At 41.7% G+C, this 23,916-nt stretch overlaps 1 protein-coding gene across 2 annotated transcripts in view; it reads left to right on the top strand.

Annotated features, from left to right (window-relative positions):
* Nucleotides 1–2,539: 2,539 nt before the first annotated feature.
* LOC133447225 (teneurin-3-like) overlaps nucleotides 2,540–23,916 on the top strand; it is a 331,811-nt gene continuing 310,434 nt past the window's right edge. For both annotated transcript variants that reach the window (XM_061725813.1, XM_061725823.1), the window contains exon 1: nucleotides 2,540–2,598. The gene's annotated coding sequence lies outside the window, so the exon portion shown is untranslated. The remainder of the gene's footprint in view (nucleotides 2,599–23,916) is intronic.

The raw sequence follows: 23,916 nt of genomic DNA on the forward strand, positions 1-23,916 counted from the left end.
ATCATTTGCAGACTAAATCAAACAAAAAAAGATGGCAGACATTTCTAATTTTTAGTGAATAAAATCAATATTTTGAGTTAGTTTCTGCATAAAAATGCATTTTGATTACATTTCTAGCGAGAAATATATATTTTACCTTCATAATATTCACTCAGTGAATGTACACTACATCACTACATGTACATCACTGGCTTGCTCGTTGTTGCATTGTATCTTCAGATCTCGCCAGAATAAAGGCTGATTTATGGTTCCGCGTTACACCAACACAGAGCCTACGGCGTAGGTTACACAGCGACGCGCACTGTACGATTGTAGGTGGCACTGGCCCTGGTAGGCGCCCACGCTCCCCCGCCGGCCATCCAAGTTGACGGTGGCTGGCCCACCGAGCCGGGCCAGGGCCCCACCGCACCTCCAGGAGTGCCCCCGGCGCCGCCGGAGCCCCCAGGCGGAGGGGGAAATGGCACAACATCCTTCCATTCACACTGACGACATAAGACATAGACACCTGACTGTCCCCCCGCTGCACTCGCCTGCGCACCCCCCGGCCAGGGGAGGCCTGCGGCCCCCGCCCAGCGACGACGGACCAAGGCAGCAATGCCCCCCCAGCCCAGACAGCAAACGTTTTCCAAAGTTCTCACCCTTCGGCTTCAGACTGTTCTGTCATCTATCGTTGGGCTAGACCAGACTGGTTCTATGTCAGGCCAACAATCTTTTCACAACACCTGTTTCTGTAATATGCTGATTTACAGAGCTCTGAGGCTCAAGAGCTTGGAGACATCACCGGTTCTGGTTACATTAGTCCTGACCCACAATTAAGTGTACCCTTGGTGGCAAGTTATTGACAGGGCCAGCTCAACATGCCACCCCTCGTCAGTAATTGTAAAAAGGACAGGCGACTAGATTTGGGTGTTAAATGCAGGGATTCGCCAATGTAAAAGGGCTACTCAAGCTTTCCAGCCCATTGCTTCCCCAAATAGTTCACTACTCAAGACCTCATTGAAACAGTGAGTACTGCCATCTGCTGTTCAAATTAATATATGACATACCAACCCACATACAATGCCATATTATCCTAATCTGTGCTGAAATGTATGAATAACATTAGAATGCAGTAGCAATAACCAAATCCAGGCACATGACTTTGTTCTTAATTAAGCAGGTTTGACCCAACTACCCTCAAACAGGTGTATGGCAATGCAGGGCAAGGCACGTTTATTTGTATAGCACTGTATTGAATTGTATTTCATATACAAGACAATTCAAAGGGCTTTACACAAAAACATTTTGAAAGATGTATTAAAATGTTTAAAAGCAGAATTAAAGACAATTAAAGAAAGAATTAAACAAATTAGATGCAAGAAAATGGCCCTATAAAATAAAGTAAAGGTTACAGTGCATTGTGGTGGATTACTGAAATGCAGCAGTAAATATATAATATCTAACATTCAAGTCGTCTGACTACGCAGCCTACATCAGTACTTCTACAGCTATTCTTCTACGTTTTATTCACAAACCCACTAATGCGTTAACTCAGCAACTAAGTGATAACTCGCTAAAAATGCCAACCCATCCACAGTGTGGCACGAGATTCAAAGAATTGCAGTGGGAAAGCAATATGTTACATGAACCAATGACGTAATTGGGACAAACCGAGGCATCTTTTGCCACCAGTTGCGTGATTTCCCAAATTGAGTTAAAGGAGCATGAGGCAGGATGGAGGCAGGATTTATAAAAATAATTCGTATACATTTTAAGTTTTCTAGTAATAATGTCAGATGAAGCGTTCCAAACCAAAAAGAATGAGCCCTCTAGTGTATCTCTCCGTTGCCTTGAACAGGCTGTGTGCTGCAAAATGTGCTGCAATTCCGGGCCGGAATTTCCCGCGCTGTGACGTCACATGACGCTGCATGCGCGTTCTCTCCACGTTCTCCCGTGCCGGCTTCGCTGTTGGCTGCAGTACCCCCAACGGCCGTCGTGGTGAAGGGTGGCGCTAGAGAGTCTAATTTCTTAAAAGGAGCCTCATGCTCCTTTAATGATGCCTTGAAATCATGTCATGTAGAGATTAAACATGTTAACACATTCAGAGAGCATATGTGTTTTATTGTGTATCCTTTCAATGTCATGAAAATGTAAAATAACACCACAGAACTTGAAAACCTTAACATGTTTCTACATTTTATTCAGCAGTAAATCAACTTATAACAGGGCAAACAGCACTTTTTTTTTTTTTTTTTGCCAAACAGCACTTTTACCAGCGCATGAGCGGGTCTACGTCTCCTGCTACAGGACTATGTATCTATTTTACTTAGCATCCTGCCAGCTGCCAATCAAAGTGTATGGCTTGTTTTGCGGCACACATAACTCTGTAGCATGCAGCTAACTACAAAATGAAGCTGTGTAACTTTCCATTCTGCAAAACAACTCCATGGCAGAAAGCAATAAGGGTTTTGTCAAGCAGGGTGAAGAAAAGACAATGTAATAATAGAGTAAGAGCTCAAACACGAGTCAATACTGGACCAACGTACACTTGTATGACTGACTGGAACAGACAAAGAGCTGCAGGATGGACGGACACCTAACTTTGCTGCCATTGGATTAGTAAGTCACATTTATATTTCTTACTATTTATATGTTGAACTTTTGAGTCAGGTATTAGATATTAGTTTGGGTTATAGCTGTTTACGGGATCGCTGGTTCCAAGTATTATGTTTGTAAATGTTGTTATTAGATAAGACAATGCTTTCAATGTTTCAGTAGTTAGCAGGGTCTTTGCTATTTTTACTACGAGTTAGGTTAGTGTTTTGTTTTTTAATCATCTTTGAGTTCGTAGTAATTAGCTGCGACAGGCTCCAGCAGACCCCCGTGACCCTGCAAAGGATAAAGCGGGTATAGATGGATGGATGGATGGATGGATGAGTTAGTAGTTATCACATAGCCGATTACATTGTTTTATACAATTGTTACAGAATCAGAATCAGATTCTTTGAGGCTGGATACTATAAACAGTTTTTTTTTTCTTTTGATGCTAGCAGACACATAACCTCCATCTTCATCTCCATCATGGCCCTGGAGAAGGTGAGCCAGTTGGTACTGACTGTGATTAACAGAGGTGAAAGCATTTTTTTTTACACTTTTATATCTTTTCAGCTGTGGTTGTAGCTAAAGTCTATGACTCTGATGCAGAACTTAGGTAGGTTGGTTATGTAGAACTTAGTAGGCTGCAGATAACAGCTGTACTGAAGCAGAAGCGTCATTGGTCATGACGGTGGTCATTGGAACTTGTAACTTGTAACAAGTCCAGAAACATGTTTTAGTTAATTCATTTTCTAGCAGTCTGGAAAAGGAGCATATTGACTGCTGTTATGTAATCGCACACATTTTTTTGTCGATGCCTTTAATTTATTTTTGGTCTCCAGTCTCAATTGGCTCATTTACGTTCAGGTAATTCTGCTCCACGCCACTAGTTTTTCTTCACTGTTGAGTTTTTTTACCGTCGGTAAGCATCCCCCTGTTTTAATACAAGAAAATGGAAGAGGGCGGTGAGTCTGAATCAAGTATGTCGACTTCTAGAAAAAGGCTGAAAGAGTGATACAGTTGTTTGTACACTTGAAGTACAATTACCATATTTGGATGTTAAGCAGGCTACCCAGGCTTCCAAATTCTTGAGTTGCGTTCAAAATAAAATGAACACAAATTAAGTGGTAATCATTTGATTTTTGGGGAAATTAGTCATATAGATTAGTCAAAAATAATTTGTTAAAAATTGTTCATTGGCAGCACCACTGTACCAGGCTGGTAGAGTGAAGGAAGCAGACTGAATGAAAGAGTTTATAATTCCTGTTGTTGCTGGTGGCCTTTGCTCCATGTCTGCTACCAACACATCTGGACAACTGCTGAACCACTGCCTAATGACACTAAGCCGTAGATAAACCAAGGTAATTGTAATCGGATTTATGAGATGTCTAATTGGATCCCATAAACATGGGATCAATCTAGAAATGTTTTGTTAAAAGCCAGTTTGGGTTTGAACCTAAAACCTGGTATTTTGGCAGATCTGTCTACAGTACAAAAATACATTCCAATTGTGTTTCAGATATCTATCAGTTACATGCCAGACCTGCTGATGATTATTTCCAGGAGGATGAAAACTAGAAAAGACCTTCCCAGTCGTGGTGTGGGGTATTGGATTTGTTGCTCCAACTCAGCCACCAACCACCTATGAACTTGTGAGAAGAAATGTTTCATGGTGAGAAAATGGTCTCTAAACTCTCAAAAACAGTAACTTTGTACAAATCTATGAAAAGTAATAATCCCATCATTGATTTTGCATTGTTTATATTAGGGCTGTCAGTTTAGCACGTTAATTAGATTAATTAATTACACTGATAATTAACGCGTTATGAAAATTAACGCAATTAATTAGGAGTGGCAAAATGCGTGAGCATTTTAAATTTGTCCCATTGAGGGACCCGTAGTTCACTTGGCAGTACCAGGTCACTTCCCTCCTGCTGCTGGTCAAACTAACAAAGCAGTGACAGACCTGGACGACTCAGGGGAGACTCAGCAAATCTTTGTTAGGACCTTTAAACGGCAAGTTTATGTATAAAAAGAAAGAAGACGGGACTATCAACAAGAACGCAGTGATTTGTACATTTTGTATAAAATAACTTTCCTATCAGCGGAGCTGCTCCAGCCTGAATTATCATTTAAACGCTAAACATGTCCGGACAAGTTCCACTGTAAACGTTACAGGTTCTAGAACTTAAATTGCTGTGTTGAGTCAGCTTTAGTTTTAATTTTGAATTGAGAGTCTGCTTAAGTGCCTATTTGAGACTCAGCCTTATTTTATTTCTGAATTTTATTTATTTAACTGTATTTGCATTGCAGTTTTGAATAATAGACCTGGCCTAATTGGTTTGCTGATGTGCTTGAGCTTTTTCTTTTGAATTTCATTTAAGAAACACATTTCACCAATAAAAATGTGGATTTCAAGTCTTCTCTTCTTATTGTATTGTATTGTATTATTATTGATGCTTTCGGTCTGAATCCACAGTAAAGCCTGAAGAGCTTTGAAAAACTGGTTTCAGACTTCCACTCTATTTGTCTACAAACATTGGACACGACCGCTCCTTTACAGGGCCGGTGCACCAAACCTACACCCGAGCCCTGGCTCAATGAATTCACTCGTGCTGCCAGGCATGAATGTAGGAGACCGGAGCACAGGTGGAAAAAAAGGACAGGCTACATGTTTCTTTCGGTATTCTCAGAGAGAGCCTATTGTGCTATCAGACAACTGTAAAAGCTGAGAAGAATAAACTCCCAGACATAATTGTAAGAACCCCAGCGTTTGATTCAAAACCATAAATATTGTCCTTGATGCTTCCAAATCTGTTGGTTTTGACTGAAATCTGTGAAAGTTTCCTCCACTTCACTGATAAAATCCTGTCAACTAGAGCCTGTATCTTTCAGCCTTCCTATGACCCTTCTATTTTTTGCACTTTTGGAAAAAAAACTATTGAATACTCTATGATATCTTCTTTCCCACTAGCTGAATATCCAGACTGAAACTGGGTGTATCTTAGTCACCAAGAATAAGACCTGAGAGATGAGCTAGATTTCAGTAGATTTAACTAAGCAGTTGCATGCAAATGGATCAGAACTTACATTGGGTGTCTCGATGCAGAAATGATATAAAACAAAGGGAAGCATAATGATTTTAAAGCATAAACGATGATTCATCCTTATGATTCTGATAAATAGAGCTAATCTTTTTGGGGCAAAGTATCAGTCTGCACACTCTGTAAAGGCCAAGGCTGTAAATGCTTATCACAGTAGTTTTGGTTGAATCCAAGTGGCCAAGGCTAAATTTTCCATCACACACTACTCATCTATTTTTGATCAGTTTGAGCCGAGTTTGTCCCTCTCTTTTTTAAAGGACAGAGTTAGTCACATGAAGCCCTCTGGTTCCCCTGCAGATTCCATCCCACCTCGCTTGTTTAAGGAGGTACTTGCTACTATTGGACCAAGTGTACTTGAGATTGTCAATACTAGTCTTTCCTCTGGCACAGTACCAGGGGGTTTTAAACACACAGTTGTACGGCCTCTACTTAATAAAACAGGCCTACTCTCTGTTCCAATTTCACTCGTATCTCCAACCTCCATTTATTTCTAAAATATTAGAGAAAGTTGTCTACAACCAGCTTTTACCATTCTTAAAGCACAATGGTATCACTAAGCCATTCCAGTCTGGGTTAAAAGCCCTCCACAGTAAAGAGTTCACTTTTGAGGGTTTCAAATGATATATTTTTGTCACCAGACTCTTGAAAGTTTGTTGTTTTAGTGTTTTCAGATTTGTGCGCTGCATTTGACACCATTGACCACAGCATTTTAATTTCTCGTCTTGAGCACGTTACGGGTGTCGCCCTTAATTGGTTCCGGTCCTACCTAACTAACAGGAGTTTCTGTGTAAAAGTCGACAGCTTTACGTCTTCCACAGTTCCTCTTCCACATGGGGTCCCCTAGGGGTCAATCATTACCTGCCCCCCCTCGGCTCTGTTTTTAGGAAACATGGCATTTCATTTCATTTTTATGCTGATGATTGCCAGATCTATATTCCCTTGGTACAAAACACAGTCCAGCAACTCACACACTGCCTTAAAGGGCCTTGAATGTCTTAAAAACAATCAAAAGCTTGTTTTATCTACATGAATCAGAAATTCAGCCTCTGGGCCATGTCTCTATTTTTACCACCTTCTCTATGACCGATTCTGAGGGGAGGGGCTATGATAATGAGGCTCTGCGCTGATTGGCTGCCTGAATGACGTGTAGCAGGGGAGGGAACAAAGCCTCTCCGGGGAGAAGAGCCGGCTGCGTACACAAAGCGTGTCCCATGCGAGCGAGCTTCGGCGACAAAATCAGTTCCATTGCTTTATTTTTTTTGTATTGGACTGTCCTAACTGGCCGCGAGTTTAACGGTTTCAGTGTGGACAGAGAGCGTCCGATGTCACGCAGCTCAACGTGATAGTCGGACGCTCGCATGCAGTTATGACACGCTGTAAACGAATCTTAAAGCCTGAATTACGGTTCTGCGTTAAATCGACGCGTACCCAACGCCGTAGGCGGAACCATAAATCAGCCTTTAGTTCCTTGAAGAGGGAACGGGTCACCTCGTCTTCAAAGTAATTCACACAGGAAGATTTAATTGAATCCTAAACAGGTACACCACAGTTATTTACTCCGATTCCTCATCACTTCATTTCTTATGTTACAAGACAAATTAATCATGTTAACTGTAAATAAATCACAACACTGAATGTTCACAAATGGCAACTTTATTGTTAAAAAAAAAAAATAAGTTGTATATAAATAACATGTATGCACTATTGCTGGCTCAAGGAAGGACCGTGCGTCTTCTGGAGGTGTTGTTGAACAGATTCAGGTGCTTGGAAGATCTGAAACCATGAACAGAAGAAAAATGTTTTACTAATAGAGCTGAGTGAGTGGCTCCGTTAGGGAACACTGGAGCCACCGGGGCTACTCACCGGTCCGGTCCGTGAGCAGCCCCGGTGCTCCGGAGCTAAGCTAAATACTTAGCCCATGCAAAGATCATACTTGTAGACAAACATAAATAACATTAAAAAAAACACTGCAGAATTTGGTTGCTTTTCTCCTTCTCTGAGTTGGCAGGGTGAGGGGAGACCACTTTATATATGTCAAAGCAAGAAAAAACGTGTTTAATAGGTCCCCTTTAAGGACATTAAAGCCTTGCTGTATTTTAACGTCCTTAGTCTAAATGAGAATAAGAGAGAAGTTATGATGTTTGGACCCAGTTGCTCTCCCCCGCCCAAACTAGATCTTGGCTCACTGTCATTTTGTCTTAGGGACTGTGTCACCAATCTGGGGGTTAAGTTGGAATCTGATTTTACATTTGAGAAACAGATCAGCAGTGTTGTTTAGAAAAGTTTCAACTTCGCCAAATAGCAAAGGTATCCTAGCGTCCTCTCACTGGCTCCCTGTGCACTACAGAATTCATTTTAAGCTTTTGTTATTTGTTTTTAAACTTTTGAACAACCTTCCTGCACCATATCTATCTAATCTGCTTCAGCCTTACTGCCCACCCCAATCGCTAAGATCAGCTACTGCTGACACTCCCTGAAACAAGGCTGAAGCTCAGAGGTGACAGAGCGTTCACCGCTGCTGCTCCCAACATTTGGAACAAGTTACCTTTGAGTGTTAGTGTTAGGCCTCCTCTCCTCCTGTTTTTAAATCTCTTTTAAAAACACACTTTTATGCCTTGGCTTTTAACACAGTGATCTTATCTTGTATGGCACCTTAAAATGCACCTGCGTGTTATTTTATTTTTTGTAGGTTTGTGTTTTTATGTATTTTTTAAGTTATTTTCTTAACCTACTTTTGTTGTAATGTACAGTACTATGGCTACGCCTGTGGTGTTTAAAACGTGCTATTCAAATAAAGTTGATTGATTGATTGATTGATTGATTGATTGATTGATTGATTGATTGATTGATTGATTGATTGACTGTGCATGCATCATGCATACATATACATACATATATATATACATTAAATAAATATGTATGTATGTATGTATGTATGTATGTATGTATGTATGTATGTATGTATGTATGTATGTATGTATGTATGTATGTATGTATGTATGTATGTATGTATGTATGTATGTATGTATGTATGTATGTATGTATGTATGTATGTATGTATGTATGTATGTATGTATGTATTTCCAAAATAACCATGCAGTCTGTCCTGTCTAGATCCGGAGCATTAATCACCACCTAAGACCTGTGGGTCAGTCATGTTTGGGATGAAAATAAAAATAAAAGTCTTTTGAACTGTGACTTTCAGTGAATCTCCTTATTGTCCACAAATGGTGTTCCTCCAACAAAAAAAGCTTTCTTCTTATCCTACCACACTTCCGTGATCTTTGGCCAAAGCCGTTTTCACATTTTCTCTATCTTCTTGAGCAAGGTATTCTTTAAAGCAAATATTACTCTCTGAAATACGAAATATGTTTTGGAAAATTTGCACACTATTTCTCAGAGATTTTTGTTGCTGCAGGTAAATGCTAAAAACGTTTGTGCCACAGCGTTATGTGTAATTTACTCCGGAAAATGAATATGCTCTAAATTAAGTCCTCCTTAACTTCCTTAACCGCTTCTTTTCACCAGGCAGGGTGGGGTTTCTCCAGCCGGACGTAGCGTGTAGAAGGATCACGTTATTCTAGCCAGATCCTCCCCACCCCATCTGGCTCCCCGGCTGCCCAGAGGGGGCAGTGTACATTAGCTACCCAAGGGAACACGGGGAGAACATGCAAACTCCACACTTTGGCAAGGAGGCTTTCCATGGAGAAACAAACTTCGCTTTTATGTTTTGACAGCAAGTTGTTTGACATTACCACTTTTTTATTTGGCCACCAAAGATTCTTTACTTGACCAAAGCTAGAGAAAAGCTGATTGAACTCCATGGGGGGGGGCTTAGAGGAGGCGCCACTTTCAAATCTTGCTAGCTCTCAGAAGTTGCATAGAATAACTTTAATACCTCCGATTGTTGCTTCACAACATCAAGGGCTCCTGTGTGTTTGGTGAGAGCTTTAGCTGATGGATGCTCAGCAGCAATGCTCCGGTTCTTCTTCGCAATATCAGACACTATGTCATTGGTAAAAGTACTTGGTAAGAGTACTTTTGTGTTTTTGCTGCAGAAGCATTTCATCTCATTCACAATACCCAATTACTGGAGCCGGGAGCAGATTAATGACAAAAATCCCCTTTCTCTCTGTCAAATACCATCACTACATGTCCAACACAAACAGTGTAACCAAATGAGAAGTATCAAATCCCAGTTCTTTTGACCGCTTGTACTTAGAGTATACATTACGCTATCAGGTGGCTATGAAATCAGAGAATGGACACAACGACCCTTGTTCAAAGTAACACAACACAAAGTAATACTGCTCTAGTTTTTGAGACCTGCAAACAGTATTGGTTACTAACTGACCAGCACACTCAAACACAGAACCATCTGGCAGTGAATTGATAATGCTAACCCCTGCATCATAATCATGCTCCCTTCAGTTGTGTAGTCAAGAAGGTAAAGTTGGTTTGGTATGGTTCACCAAGTAAAAGTAATAGTGACTCCAACCACTTAATTTTCCACTATTTTACAGAAAAATTACAGGTCTGCAGTTAAAAAATGAAGATCCAGTATGTTCATTGAATTGAATATTCATTGAATATTATTGGTGTTTTCCTAAAACAGTATTTGGCTACAGTAAACCACCAGTAGTTACTATTGAGCATTGTGCCATTTAGTATACTCAAATAAATAACTTCTATTTCAGGGAGTCTTTTGCATCATTCTCTTGTCTCCTTACTCTGCATTCACACTGAAAGCGTCAAAAATCGCCTGACGCCAGCATCACGCTGCTTGGTGCGTTCACACTGAAAGCTGCATGTACTGTCGACGGCTGCAGTGGGCGCTGCTTGAAACTGCGCTGCAGAACTGGAGAGAACAGTGTATATAGCCTACACATATACCGTGCACATCTTCAGTTTCCTATTTCACCATAGATCACACTTTGGGAAGGCTTCTTTATATTTTAGTGTTATTTCCGCGTAGATAAGAGTGAGTTTGATGCTCCTTAACAAGTTTGGTCCGCGAATCAACATCAACCATCAGCGAGCCCTTGCTCCCGGTGAAGGCTGATTTATGGTTCTGCGTCACACCAACGCAGAGCCTACGGCGTAGGGTACGCGGCGACGCACAGCATACGGTTTGCGTCGCCGCGTACCATACGCCGGCGATGTAACGCGGAACCATAATTCAGGCTTGAACTTGCAGTCTGTCTGCGGTGATCACTGACACACCGGGTCGGACCGGATTTGGTCATGATGTTTAAACTGTGTTTTGTGATTAATTTTTATTATTTTGCGTTGGATCAATGTAGCAAATAAAATCGTTCAGACCATCCAGCTCCTCAACCATCAAGATACGTGTTTCATGTGAGCAGTTCAGGTAAAAACGGCGGTCAAATTAGCAAAAATGTCAGTTTGCCGGATGAAATATATTAATTCCTGATAAAATAAGTTTGTTAGTGCACAGCTCTGCTCATGTGTGCATGTGAATGAGTGTATGTTTGTGTGTACATGAAAGTACAATCTGCATTGAGGCTTCTTGCTTCGGGAATCCCGGGCTGTGATTGGACGCTGCCTCGGCGTCGCCGCTGCTTATTTGCATAAAGTTGAGATTTTTCAACTTCGAATTGACGCTCTGCTCCGGCTGCTCCCGACGCCCCCGCTGCCTCTGCTGCTCTCGCTGCTCCTGCTGCCTCTCGACGCGCGTTTTCATAGAAAATGAATGGCAGCCGGCTGCCTATGTGAATGCATGGTGAGGCATGTGTTTTGTTGACAAAAAGCGGTTTGGAGACTAGATAGAATTGTTAGATTAATGAATGTCGGTGCATGAGCACCTGTCAGCCAGCAGTCACAAGGTGTTTTTAGATTAGACACCCTTACTTTCCCTGGATGACTAACTTGTGTTTAATGTGCACTAAATGAAATTGAAATGAATGTTATGCTGGTACTGGTGAGGCTAGAGGACTTAAGTGGTACTGTGTAACATGACGGCCCTGCTGTCTGTTTAGTCGACCTCGATGGCTTCACCAACATCAGATGACCAGGCTGATGCGGCGCTGGGTGCAGGAGATTGAACAGATGCCCAATTCATGCTACCCTGCATACAACTGGATTTGCCCTCCCCCCAGGAACATGTTTCACGTATGAAAATCGGAATATGACCAGTCCAGTCTTCCTCTGCCAGTCCTGCCATTGTAGCTGCTGACCACATAGAACTTCTTTCTTGGGCTGTTTAATTTGTTGATGACCTAAGTTTTGTTTCTCGCAAAGCTGCTGTCTTTCAATTTAGTCTTTTAATCTTTTACGGAGTGTAGCACGTTTTGTAGTTCAAATAGTACAACAGTCTACTGTGCAATCTGCCATTAGAGGTGCATAAACTTTAGCTCCCTATTCCACTTCTGTACAACAATAATGTTGATGCGTGATGATTAGCGTTTGTGTGATGGGGCACTGCTAAAAGAGTTAAAAACTCCAGATTTAGCAATAAAGTTATATAGATGAACAGCATGCTTAAAGCTAACACACTTTAAGTGTTGAGACTTCAAATGATCCAATTTGGAATGTTTCCATCATTAAATACCTAATGTAACCGAAAAAAGTAAAGGAAACATTAATTATAGGTTCTAAGCAAAATTGAAATTAATGGGTGTACCCTGCTTTTTGCGCTATGAGAGTTGGGTCTTACCCCCCCCACCCCACCCAGCTCTTATCAGGATGGAGCAGATATAGGAAATGGATGAATGGATAGATGCATACAATTGGAATTGAAGTGTTTAAATGTAAAAGGTGAGTATGATACAGAGCACTGAGTTGCAAACTAGGGATTTTTCCAGACAAGAAAAAAAGTTATTGTCCAGGACTGGTTCCAGGACTGGTTTATGTAATTTTCTGAAACCAAGGATTCCTCATTGTGCGGCTCATTGTTGCAAGTCTGGACAGTATGTGTTTGTCTTTTATTTTTAAAAAAAGCGGACTAAGAGGGTACAGGATTCAGAGTTGGGATCACTTGTCATATGAAAAGGCCTGATACAGTGTAATGAAGGGTAGCATGGCTTGTTTCAATTTGCTGCTCTGATGCTTTAAGTCTTTAATCTTCAGTGCTGAATGTTACTGAGATACTGTAAAACTGCTATGAGTATTAGTACAGCCTCCACTACTGTTCTATGTGTACTTTGTGATTTACTCTCCAGCATTCAAAACACGAATTGAGTTCAGACTTGATTGTAACAATCATGTCTGTACTGAAACTTGAAGCAATCAAAAGCACAATATGGCCAGTCACGAGACGTTTAGATTAGACCCCGTTGTGGTGGCTGTCTGCGCTGGGGGGGCATTGCTGCCTTGGTCCTCCGTCGCTGGGCGGGGGCCAAGTGCCCCTGCGGATGTGGGGACTCCGTGACCCTTGGGGTGTCCGCCGGGGTGGCCTCGGGGGGGGGGTGGGGCCGGGTCCGGAGATCTGGCCTCCCCTGACCGGGGGGTGCACGGGCGGGCGCGGCGGCGGGGTGGCGCCATTCCCAGGTATCTATGTCTTATGTTGTCAGTATGAATGGAAGGATGTTGGACCGTTTCCCCCTCCGTCTGGGGGCTCCGGCGGCTCCGGGGGCGCCCGTGGAGGTACGGTGGGGCCCTGGCCCGGCTCGGGGGGCCGGCCCCCGTCTACTGGATGGCCGGTGGGGGGACGCGGGTGTCTTATCAGGGCCAGCTTTGCTGGTCCTGCCTCCTGGCTTCGGCCTCCGCTCCCCCTCTTGTCCCCCCTACACGATTCATACGCACATAGGCGAAAGGCGGGGGGTCCGGGTCGTGGGGGGCACTGTCCCGCGTGGCCCGGCACTCCCCGCCTCACGGTTTTAACAGCAAACTAGACACTGCACATTCAACACTTTATAAATACACTTGACAAGGACACGTAGTTCGGGAGGGGGGGGGGGTCGGTGTCAATCGATACTTGGCCCTCCCTCCTCCCTGTTTTTATGGCATTAATCACATGCACTCAACACAAGGGGCGGGAGGGGGTCCCACATCACCCGCGTTCCCTCACCGGCCTGGGCCTCGGACGGGTGGGTCGGGTTACCCGGGCCTGGCGGGGCCCGCCGTGCAGCCTGGGGTGCCTTCTGGCGGTGCTGGACCCCCCCGGGGAGGGGGAAACGGTGCGTGATTGTATGTCTGTGTCGGTGAGAATGCGGTATGGAAGGGTCCTGCCATGGAGGATTTGAGCCTCCATTGGCAGGACATCAAAAACTTAATAATTTATCAATATTATATTATACAAAGATGGTTATTATTATTACTATTATTATTATTAGTATTATTATTATTATTATTATTATGTATAGTATATTATATTATTATTAGTATAGGTATCGGATAGGTGAATGGATGAATGAATGGGATGCCTAGGTCTGGGGCCCTCCGTTGTCGGGCCTGCGCGGGTGTCGCCTTGTTGGGGGGTTCCCTCTCTCCGGGCCCGTCTCCGGTCCCCCCCGCTGCCTCTACGGCGGGGCGCCCCTCTGGTCTTGGAGGGCCACTTTCGTGGGGGACGGGTGCGCCTGCCCGCGTCGGCGGCCGGGGCGGCTCTGTCTCTCCGGGCAGGCTGGCCCCCTGCCGGGTGGGGGTCGTTGGCCTGAAGGGTGAGGGCCTCCTGGCCGCGTGTCCGGCCCGGACCGGGTGGCCGGGGATTGCCTGGGTCGCGGTCCGCCGCCGCGGGATCCCTGGCTGCTTCTTTCCGCGCCGTGGGGGCCCCGCCCGCGGGCCCCCTCGGCCGCCGCCGGGCGGGGGGGGGGCCTCGCAGGCGGTGGGTTGCCTCCCTCCTACTTCTCCCCTCTGTGGGGTTTGCCGGTGGCCTGGGTTCCGGGCTCTTCCTTGTCGGCCTCTGGTCTCGCGGGTGGCGGGGTCGCTCCCCCCCCTCCCCCACTATAGATACACTTCAGGTGGAGCTTTGTTTGGTTTATTACACACACACACACACACACACACACACACACACACACACACACACACACACACACACACACACACACATACACACATATAGTCATTTAGTCACATGCACACACACACACACACACACACACACACACACACACGCATGATCATATACATACACACACACACACACATAGACATACACACTGGCTTGTTCACCTGCATGCTGACTCTAGTTTTTGGGTTTAGGTAGCGGTAGCGATAGCTTAGCTCAGACTGTGATCAGATCTCAAGATTTAGGTCGATTGCTGTTCGTGTTTTGGTTGGCTCCGTGCCGGTTTCGTGCTTTGTTTGTGGTTTTTTGTTGCAGATTTCCAGTGCTTGACGTGTGTCTCCGTGTGTTCCTGCTTCCTGGATTGGCAGTGGATGTCGTCACCCCCCCCCCCCACCCCCTCCCCCCCCAAAAAAAAAAAAAAAAAAAAAAAAAAAAAAACACTGGGTTTGTATGTGTATATTTATGTATGTGTACGCATATGTGTGCGTATATATATGTATATATTACATATAGTAATAATGCACATATATACACTTTTGGTTTCTACCGACATGGTATCAATCAATAATATGTGTGCAGACAAGGTAAGATAAAAAAAAAAAAAAAGAAAAAAAAAAAAAAAAAAAAAAAAAAAAAAAAAAATTAGACCCCGTTACTTTTCCTGGTCAACAAACTCTTTATAACACATACAGACATATATGTATATATACAGTATAAATATATATATATATATATATATATATATATATATATATATATATATATATATATACAGTATAAATATATATATATATATATATATATATATATATATATATATATATTTACCTATATTATATATATATATATATATATATATATATATATATATATATATATATATATATATATATATATATATATATATATATATTGTGGCAGGATGAAGCTCGACTCCAGAGGTTGGTAAATCAGGACTTTATTCCGAGACAACGGAATCCAACTGACCAAAGAACTGACAGTTGACAACTAACTGCTGACAACAGAAACCAAACACGCGTTGCTAAGCAACCATAAAACACTTGTGACCATGCCCCCTTCCCTACAGTCTTGATGGGTGCGAGGTCCATAATTGTGTCCGCCACACAATATACAGTATATATATTTACCAAGACCCCAGCAGCAGACAGTGTAAAGATGCCCCACAGACAATCTAGCACACAATAGCAGGAATCAAAACTGCTCGCAACTACGTAGCAGTTATAGTGTACAGGAACTTCTGCACTGAGAATGTGTTGGAAGTCCCAAAGTCAAGGTAGGATATACTTGTACTTCCATGGGTGTTTGAGAATGAAAGAGCAAAGATCCGGTGGGACTTCCTGATCCAGACCAATAAACTACTGATTGCTAATAAAGTGGACAAGGAGGCAGCTGACAAACTCCAAAAGAGAGCAGTGGGGATTGGCATAGCAATCTTGAGCAACAGCAGAAGTAGACGGAACACAAGAAACTGGATAACTACCAAGGGTATCAATGGTGGTCATGAAATTTCACATGATTACTTTAAGTTCTTTTTAAGAGATTCACTCTAATCTTGCAATAAGTGACTTTAAAATACTAAATAAATACATATTTTATCAATTTGTTATCGATACAATGATCCTCTCATTTATAACCAATCTTGCTTATCATTTATAATCTGAGATGCATTAATATTATATCTGTGTACAACCAAACTTCCATCTGTTCCTTTTATTTCTAAATGTATTTGTCCTCACCTTGGACTACATCTCTGTGAATAATTTCATCCACTGCTTGAGTTTGTATCTGTTTTAGCTAGACATGATTGTGTTTTTTTTGTTTAGTTTTTTTATTTCTGACAAAGATGTAAGATAACATTCTGGTCGTGGGAGGGCTGGCTGAGCCACACTGTTCTTTTTCCATATTTATGACTGAGAGGTGTGCAATGAATTGCTTCCACACCCCCTCCCAGTATATCTGTTCTTCCTCATATTCTTCCATAATTCCATCTATCCATCTGTCTTTCTATACTACCATGATTAGTGACTTTTTTGAGTATTGAAAGTAAAGTAATCTTACTAATAGTCGTCAACTAGAATTTGATTTTATAACAATCAGCCAAACATGATGTGATCATTAACGATGTTGGTGGATTCTTTTATTTAACTGTCTTTTGCTTGGTGTGTTTTCAATTCAATTCTATTTTATTTATATAGCATCTATAACGTACAACGTAGAGCTGTCCCTTTAATTCCAACAACATGCTCTGTGCAGTAAAATGCCATGATCTACAGTGTCAAAAGCAGCACTGAGGTCCAGTAGAACCAGTATGGACACTATTCCCTTATCTGAGGCCATAAGAAGGTCATTCGTGACTCGAACCAGTGCTGTCTCTGTGCTATGATGCATTCTCAACCCTGACTGACAGACTTCAAACAGATCATTTCTATACAAATAGTCACATAACTGACTTGAACCTACTTTTCCAGAATTTTAGATACAAATGGAAGGTTAGAAATTGGTCTATAATAGCTTAGATATCTGGGTCAAGAGAAGGTTTTTTAAGTAAAGGTTTCATTACTGCAACTTTGAAAACCTGTGGTACACATCCTACTTTAAGTTTAGGATAAGTTGATCTGGTCCAGTATTGTCATGCCAATAAGAAAAAGAACATTTTTGAATAGTCGAGTCGGGATGGGGTCTAACATACATGTAGTTGATTTAGCTTTATTGACGAGTGAGGTCAACTCAGGGGGGCTACAGAATCGAAACAGTCTAGAGTTAAGTCAGAGCCTAGGGAAGTCGCTAAAGCTGAAGAAACGCCCACAACCATTACCGGGTGGACCTGATTAATATCTTCTCTAATATTGGTGATTTTACTGTTAAAGAAGCTCATAAAGTCTTTACTACTGAGAGTGAAGGAATGCACGGCTCAACAGAGTTGTGACTCTTTGTCATCCTGGCTACAGCGCTGAACATAAAACAAGGGTTACTTTTGTTATCCTATATCATTAATGGAAAATGTATCTACGTGAGATTATTATAGTGTTAATAGCTGAATGAGTCAAACAGTGTTAGTGCGTTTGCGGGCTAGTTTTTCAAACCATCGCTGCTCCAGTTCAATGCCACCAGCATAAAGTGTACGACGCCAGCTGCTACGGTTTACAGCCATCCTTTCCCAGCTAGATGTATCGACATTTAACGCTTTCATATCGCGTTTCGCGACATCCTTGAAGCGAAGAAGTGGACGTCCTCTCCTTCGCACACCATAACAAAGCTCGCCGTAGAGGATGCACTTGGGCAGCCGGTAGTCTGGCATTCTGTGCAGGTGACCAAGCCAACGGAGCCTTCTGATCTTCAGAGTTTGAAAGAGAGATTTGCTGCCAGCCCGTTTTAAAACTTCTTCGTTCGTGACCCTGTCCTGCGACTTAATTCCCTGTATGTGCCTTAGGCAACGCATATGGAAGGAGTTCAGCCTTTGTTCTTGACGGGCATATGTTGTCCATGTTTCCGCACCATATAACAATATACTAAGAACGCAGGATTCATAAATGCGGCACTTAGTTCGTTCCGTGAGATAGTTGTTCTGCCAAGCTCTAGCTCTAAGGTGGTTGAATGTAGTCGCAGCTTTACCGATGCGGATTTCGATTTCTTTGTCCATTGAGAGATTGCTACAGATTGTCGAGCCGAGATAGGTAAAGTGGTTTACACAGTCCAATGCTTTATCATCAACAGTGACTTCTGCGTCATATGGGGATCCCGTTTGGTGCATAACTACTGTCTTCTTTAGGAGTCCACAGACTTACAAGAGTACCACTTCCTTTCCATCTTACGCACGTTTTGTTTCAACATGCGGATATCTGAATTATACCAGGGAGTTGAGCTCCTATGATTGGAAACCCTTCTACTCAAAGGAGCAACTGCATCTAAAGCTGAGTGCAACAAATAAGCAGTGTTACTAGCAAGGAAATCAACATCTGCAGAGGTAGAACCCAGGTCACTGGCCTCGACTACTTCACTATTTTCCACTGTCGTAAGATGAGCAATGGCCTCCCTAAATTTAGCAATAGCTTCATCGGACAAACATCTGCTAAAGTAATACCTCCTATTTTGCGCTTCAACATCGACAATTTTAAATTCAAACGTTATTAAATAGTGGTCGGATAAAAGGGAGTTTACAGGTGACACCAACAGATTATCAGGTTCAACACCGTAGGTGAGAACGAGATCCAGGGTATGATTAAAACAGTGCGTTGGTTTGTTTACTTTTTGTGAGATACCCATTGATTCTAGAAGAGAATTGAAAGCTAATTTAAGATTATCGCTTTCAACATCCATATGAAGGTTAAAGTCACCCACTATGATGAATTTATCTGTATTGATCAATAAACCAGATAGGGAATCTGAAGATTCAGCCAGAAACTCTAGATAAGCACCAGCAGGGGTCTGGTACACTACCACTAACAAAACTGGCTTCTCTGATTTCCAGCTCGGGAGGTTCAGACTAAGCGTGAGGCTCTCAAACATATTATAATCACATTTAGGTTTAGGTTTTTGTTTGAAGACTGGAGTTATAAATTGCTGCTACTCCTCCGCCTCGGCCCGTACTTCTAGGAATATGATGATTAAAGTAGCCCGTCGGAGTCGATTCATTCAAACTAAAATACTCTTCCTCCTGTAGCCATATTTCTGTTAAACAGAAAATATCACTCCTGGTCTCGGTAATAAGATCGTTTACTAATAAACTAATAAGACTTTGAGATTAACGATCGTCTATTTAGTAGTCCGCATCTAATTTTTCAGACTCTAATTGGTACCAAATGCGCATTGGTTTTTATTTTTAAAAGGTTATTTTGTTTTCTGAACACCACCAAGACACCCAGCGGCGGAGCGATGACATACGGCTAATCATATCACTGGTCAGATTGGGACCAGAGAAACCTATGGAGTCCGACATGGTTTTGGCGTAGTTACACACCGTTACAATCTTAATTTCAGTGACTTCATTAGTCATTAGCGCCGACATGTACAGTATGATAACTTTACCAAATTTATGATTACTCTTTGCCAGAAGCTTCAAATTTGCCTCAATGTCGCCCTCTCTGGCCCCTGGGATGCACCTAACTGTGGTCGCTGGAGTCGGTCTCACATGCCGCACTATAGTGTAGCCAATTAGCAAGGTCGGTTTCTCAGCGGGTGTGTCGCTGAGTCGAGAAAAACGGTTAGAGACGTGAAGCGAGTGGTGGTGTTCTGTGCGCCTTTTAGGACTACGCTTCCTCCAAACGGTCACCCAGCCGCCCTGCCTGGCCGGCTGCTCGGGAGCTGCAGGGGAGCGGCTAACAGCAGCTACTCTAGGTCGCTGCTACTTTAGCCTGGCTAGCTGACAAGTCTATGGTCTAGTTGGCGGAACCGGACCTCTAACTGACTGAGCCTCGCCTCCAGTACTATGAATAAACTACACTTCAGACACTTACCGTTTTCGCTAAAGAAGGCAGAGGAATAGCTAAACATTTCACACACTGAGCAGCAAGAGCAGAGAAATGGTGGGAGAAGAGGAGGCCATGCTAAGAGGCTAGCAGACAGAAAATGTACCTTTGATTGGTGACAATGAAAGTTACAGAAAAAAAGTCTGGAAAAATCAGAGCCTGCAACACCGTGCAACGGCAACAGACTGCAAACAACAGGATGGGACGCAATGCGTGACGCAATATGTTACCCAATTAGCCTTCCCTATTTCAATAACATACCCACCTTCAAGTGAAGCGCGAGTTTCCTCGTGTTCTTTTTTTTCTTGCTCGCACCTGACTCATGATGTCTTGATGACATCTTGAAATCTCACCTCATAGCTCTGCAAGAGCCTGTCTGCACACACACCCCTCTGATTGATCTGATGTCAAGGGCTGCCAATCATTGTCAGATTAGAGTACTCTTTTCTCTCCTTCGCCTCACGGTAATGCATGTGCGTCTCCTCGCGCAAAATGTGGCCCCCCATCGGAAGATGAGGCCTTACGCACAGCTCGTGTTCTGCATTTAGGGAGGGGTGGCCCTGACAGGCTTGTTGTCCACCCATTTGACAAGTGAGATTTTATGAAGTCTCCATACAATAATTTCTGATGACCCTCGTCCTCTTTAGCTCAGGACTTTGTGAAATGGCACTCTTTTGGAATCTGATACTTACATAACATTTGCATAAAACCAACTGTAATGAAGCTCTTGGTAATTCAGGAAAAGTAGTCAACTATATGGGGTGTCTAGTCAGGACACGGGAGGCAGGAATAACCTTTAAATGGCATTATTTTGGCATAGAACAGATGCACAGGCAACTTCACTCTGTGTGAGTGTGTGGTTCTAAATGAAAGAATAAGGGAAATTAAAGCTGCAAGAAGCGATGGATGTGTCCTCGCGCATGCAATTTTCACCAATAAAGGTCAAGGACTCAAAACTAAGTCCGGTGACACCACCCACAAGTCTTTATGTCAAACCATTCAAAAAATATGGCAGAAAATAGGAACTATCAAATATCGACCAATCAGAAGAAGGGGCGGGTCTAATTTGCACCAATTATGGTCAAAGAGTTAAAACTAAGCCCGATGACACCACCCACGAGGCTTTATGTCAAACCATTCAAAAGTCATTGCAGAAAATAGGGACTATCACATATCGACCAATCAGAAGAAGGGGCGGGGCTAATTTGCACCAATTATGTTCAAGGACTCAAAACCGAGTCAGATGACACCACCCACGACTCTTTATGTCAAACCATTCAAAAGTTATGGCAGAAAGAAGGGACTATCAAATATGGACCAATCAAGTGAAGGGGGGGCGCGCTTTTTGGCGTCTATCGTCGCCACGGTAACGCTCGATTTTGATGTATAACACACCTGGGTGCAGGTTACGGCCAAAGAAATGGCATAAATTGCGCCAAAATTACGCGATTAATTCAAAATGGCCGACTTCCTGTTTGGTTTCGGCCATGTTGATATATATGTATATATATATATATATATATATATGTATATATATATATATATATATATATATATATATATATATATATATATATATATATATATATATATATATATGTATATATATATATGTATATATATATATATATAAAACAAATTATTTTTCTGGTAATGACTCTTGTTTCAAGTGTAATGAGATCTTTTGACTAAAAATGAGACATTTTAACTAGAAATAAGACAAATATTCCTGGTAAGATTTTGAGTTTTTGCAGTGTAGTAGTCCTGTATCTTCTGAAAGCTGAGCAGAGACAGGTCATATGCTCCTGCAGTCACATCATAGTGAAACGCACAATTCTACATTCCCAATACTCTCCTTGTTAGTGCTTCAATTTTGTCTGTCTTATTTCTGAGAGATCTCACATCTCCCATTATGATCAGGGAAAGAAATGGTTTAAATGGTTTAAGCCAGGAAACGAGAAAGAAAAAGCCAAACTCCTTCACCATATAAGAGAAGTAGTGATCATGGTTGCATATTGATTTTTTTGTCTCCATATTGAAATTGATTTATAAATGATCCTAATAACTTTTTTCTAATTTTCCCTTTTTTTTTAAGCTGTCATTGTTATTATATATAATGTTTTTACTTTGGTGCTCCGCTAATGCTCCGTCGATGTGTATGTGTGTGTGTGTGCACCTGTGTGTGTCTGCGCGCATGTGTGTATGTGCTCACGTACATGCACAAGCGCTTTAACACCGTCAATAAAATGCCCAGGTTCGACATGTTGTCACTTACTGAAAAACACCTCAAAAATGAGCTACTGTAGTATTTAGTGAATGGACAGTATTGGTCATTTAAATTCCTTACCAAACATAGTTGCATATATTTCATTTGTACCGAGTAAACTTTAGTGCTGACTTTCTATTGTTATCGAACCATAGCAATGGATGTTACTGAAAAGAATCTGATCCAAAACATTTTTATGAGCTGAGACCTGGTTGGCATGGACAGCAAAATCCCCACACTACCCAAAACACTGCAAAAACTCAAACTATTACCAGGAATATTTGTCTAATTTCTAGTTAAAATGTCTCATTTTTAGTCAAAAAAAATCTCATTACACTTAAAACAAGACTCATCACTGGAAAAAACATAAATTTTCCCCTGTTTCAAGTAGATTTTCACTTAAAATAAGTAGAAAAATCTGCTAGTGGAACAAGATTTTTTTTGCTTGTAATGAGAAGATAAATCCCACTGGTAGATTTTTCTACTTATTTCAAGTGAAAATTTACTTGAAACAGGTGAAAATTGTCAAATAACAAGTTATTTTTCCGGTGATGACTCTTGTTTAAAGTGTAATGAGATTTTTTGACAAAAAATTAGACATTTTAACTAGAAATAAGACAAATATTCCTGGTAAGATTTTGAGTTTTTGCAGTGCAAGTGCACATTTGTGTGGTGTGGTTATGTCAAATCAGGGTCCCCCCTATGAAACGAGCTCTATCTATTACTTTAAATCAAATTCACAGGTTCATTCTTATTCAACTCAAAGAACTCTTCCTCTTTGAAATGTTATAAGACGTTTTGAAGGAACTTGACTGCTGTTTTGTAACCGTTTTCCCAATGTATTGTTGTACATGTATCCATGTTTTTTTTTGTTTTTTTTTGTGTTTCACTCATAGTGACATGATAATTTCTACCATTAGTCTTATTTGCTCAGGAGTCAATACAAGTTGTAAAAGCAATATCCCATGCACACCCACACACACTTATTTATTTGTCTTTATTCTTTATTATTATATATATATATTGCATTGTTAGTTTGCCATCAATTTTGTGTAGTTATACTTTTTGTTTTTGTATGGTAATCTTGTGTTCTTTATAACATGTGAAATTTTAATAATTTCGGTGGAGGCTTCAAATAAGCCCATTGGGTTTTTTGCCTCTTCCTGCACCTATAGTATTTATCTTTTATATGTTCTTGTATACCTTTAAAACTGTGCAAAACAATAAACTAAACTAAAACTAAATTAAATTATCAAATTATTACACGTCATGTGCAACTAAGTAGAAATGAAAATAAGAAAAAAAAAATGTTAAATGCCAAATGAAGAGCAATGTGTTGAGGTCTGTGATTTCACAGCAAAAAGACGACTGATATTAACCTCAGCTGGGGCCTTTTCTGTCTAGTGTGTATGTACCTCATATACCCATTGTCTGTGTGGGGTTTCTGGATATTCCTACAGTCCAAAAACATGCATGGTATGTTGAAAGGTAACTCTCACGGGTCGGTATGGGAGTGAA

The sequence above is a fragment of the Cololabis saira genome, chromosome 1, assembly GCF_033807715.1.
Source record: "Cololabis saira isolate AMF1-May2022 chromosome 1, fColSai1.1, whole genome shotgun sequence".
Lineage (NCBI taxonomy): Eukaryota > Metazoa > Chordata > Actinopteri > Beloniformes > Belonidae > Cololabis > Cololabis saira.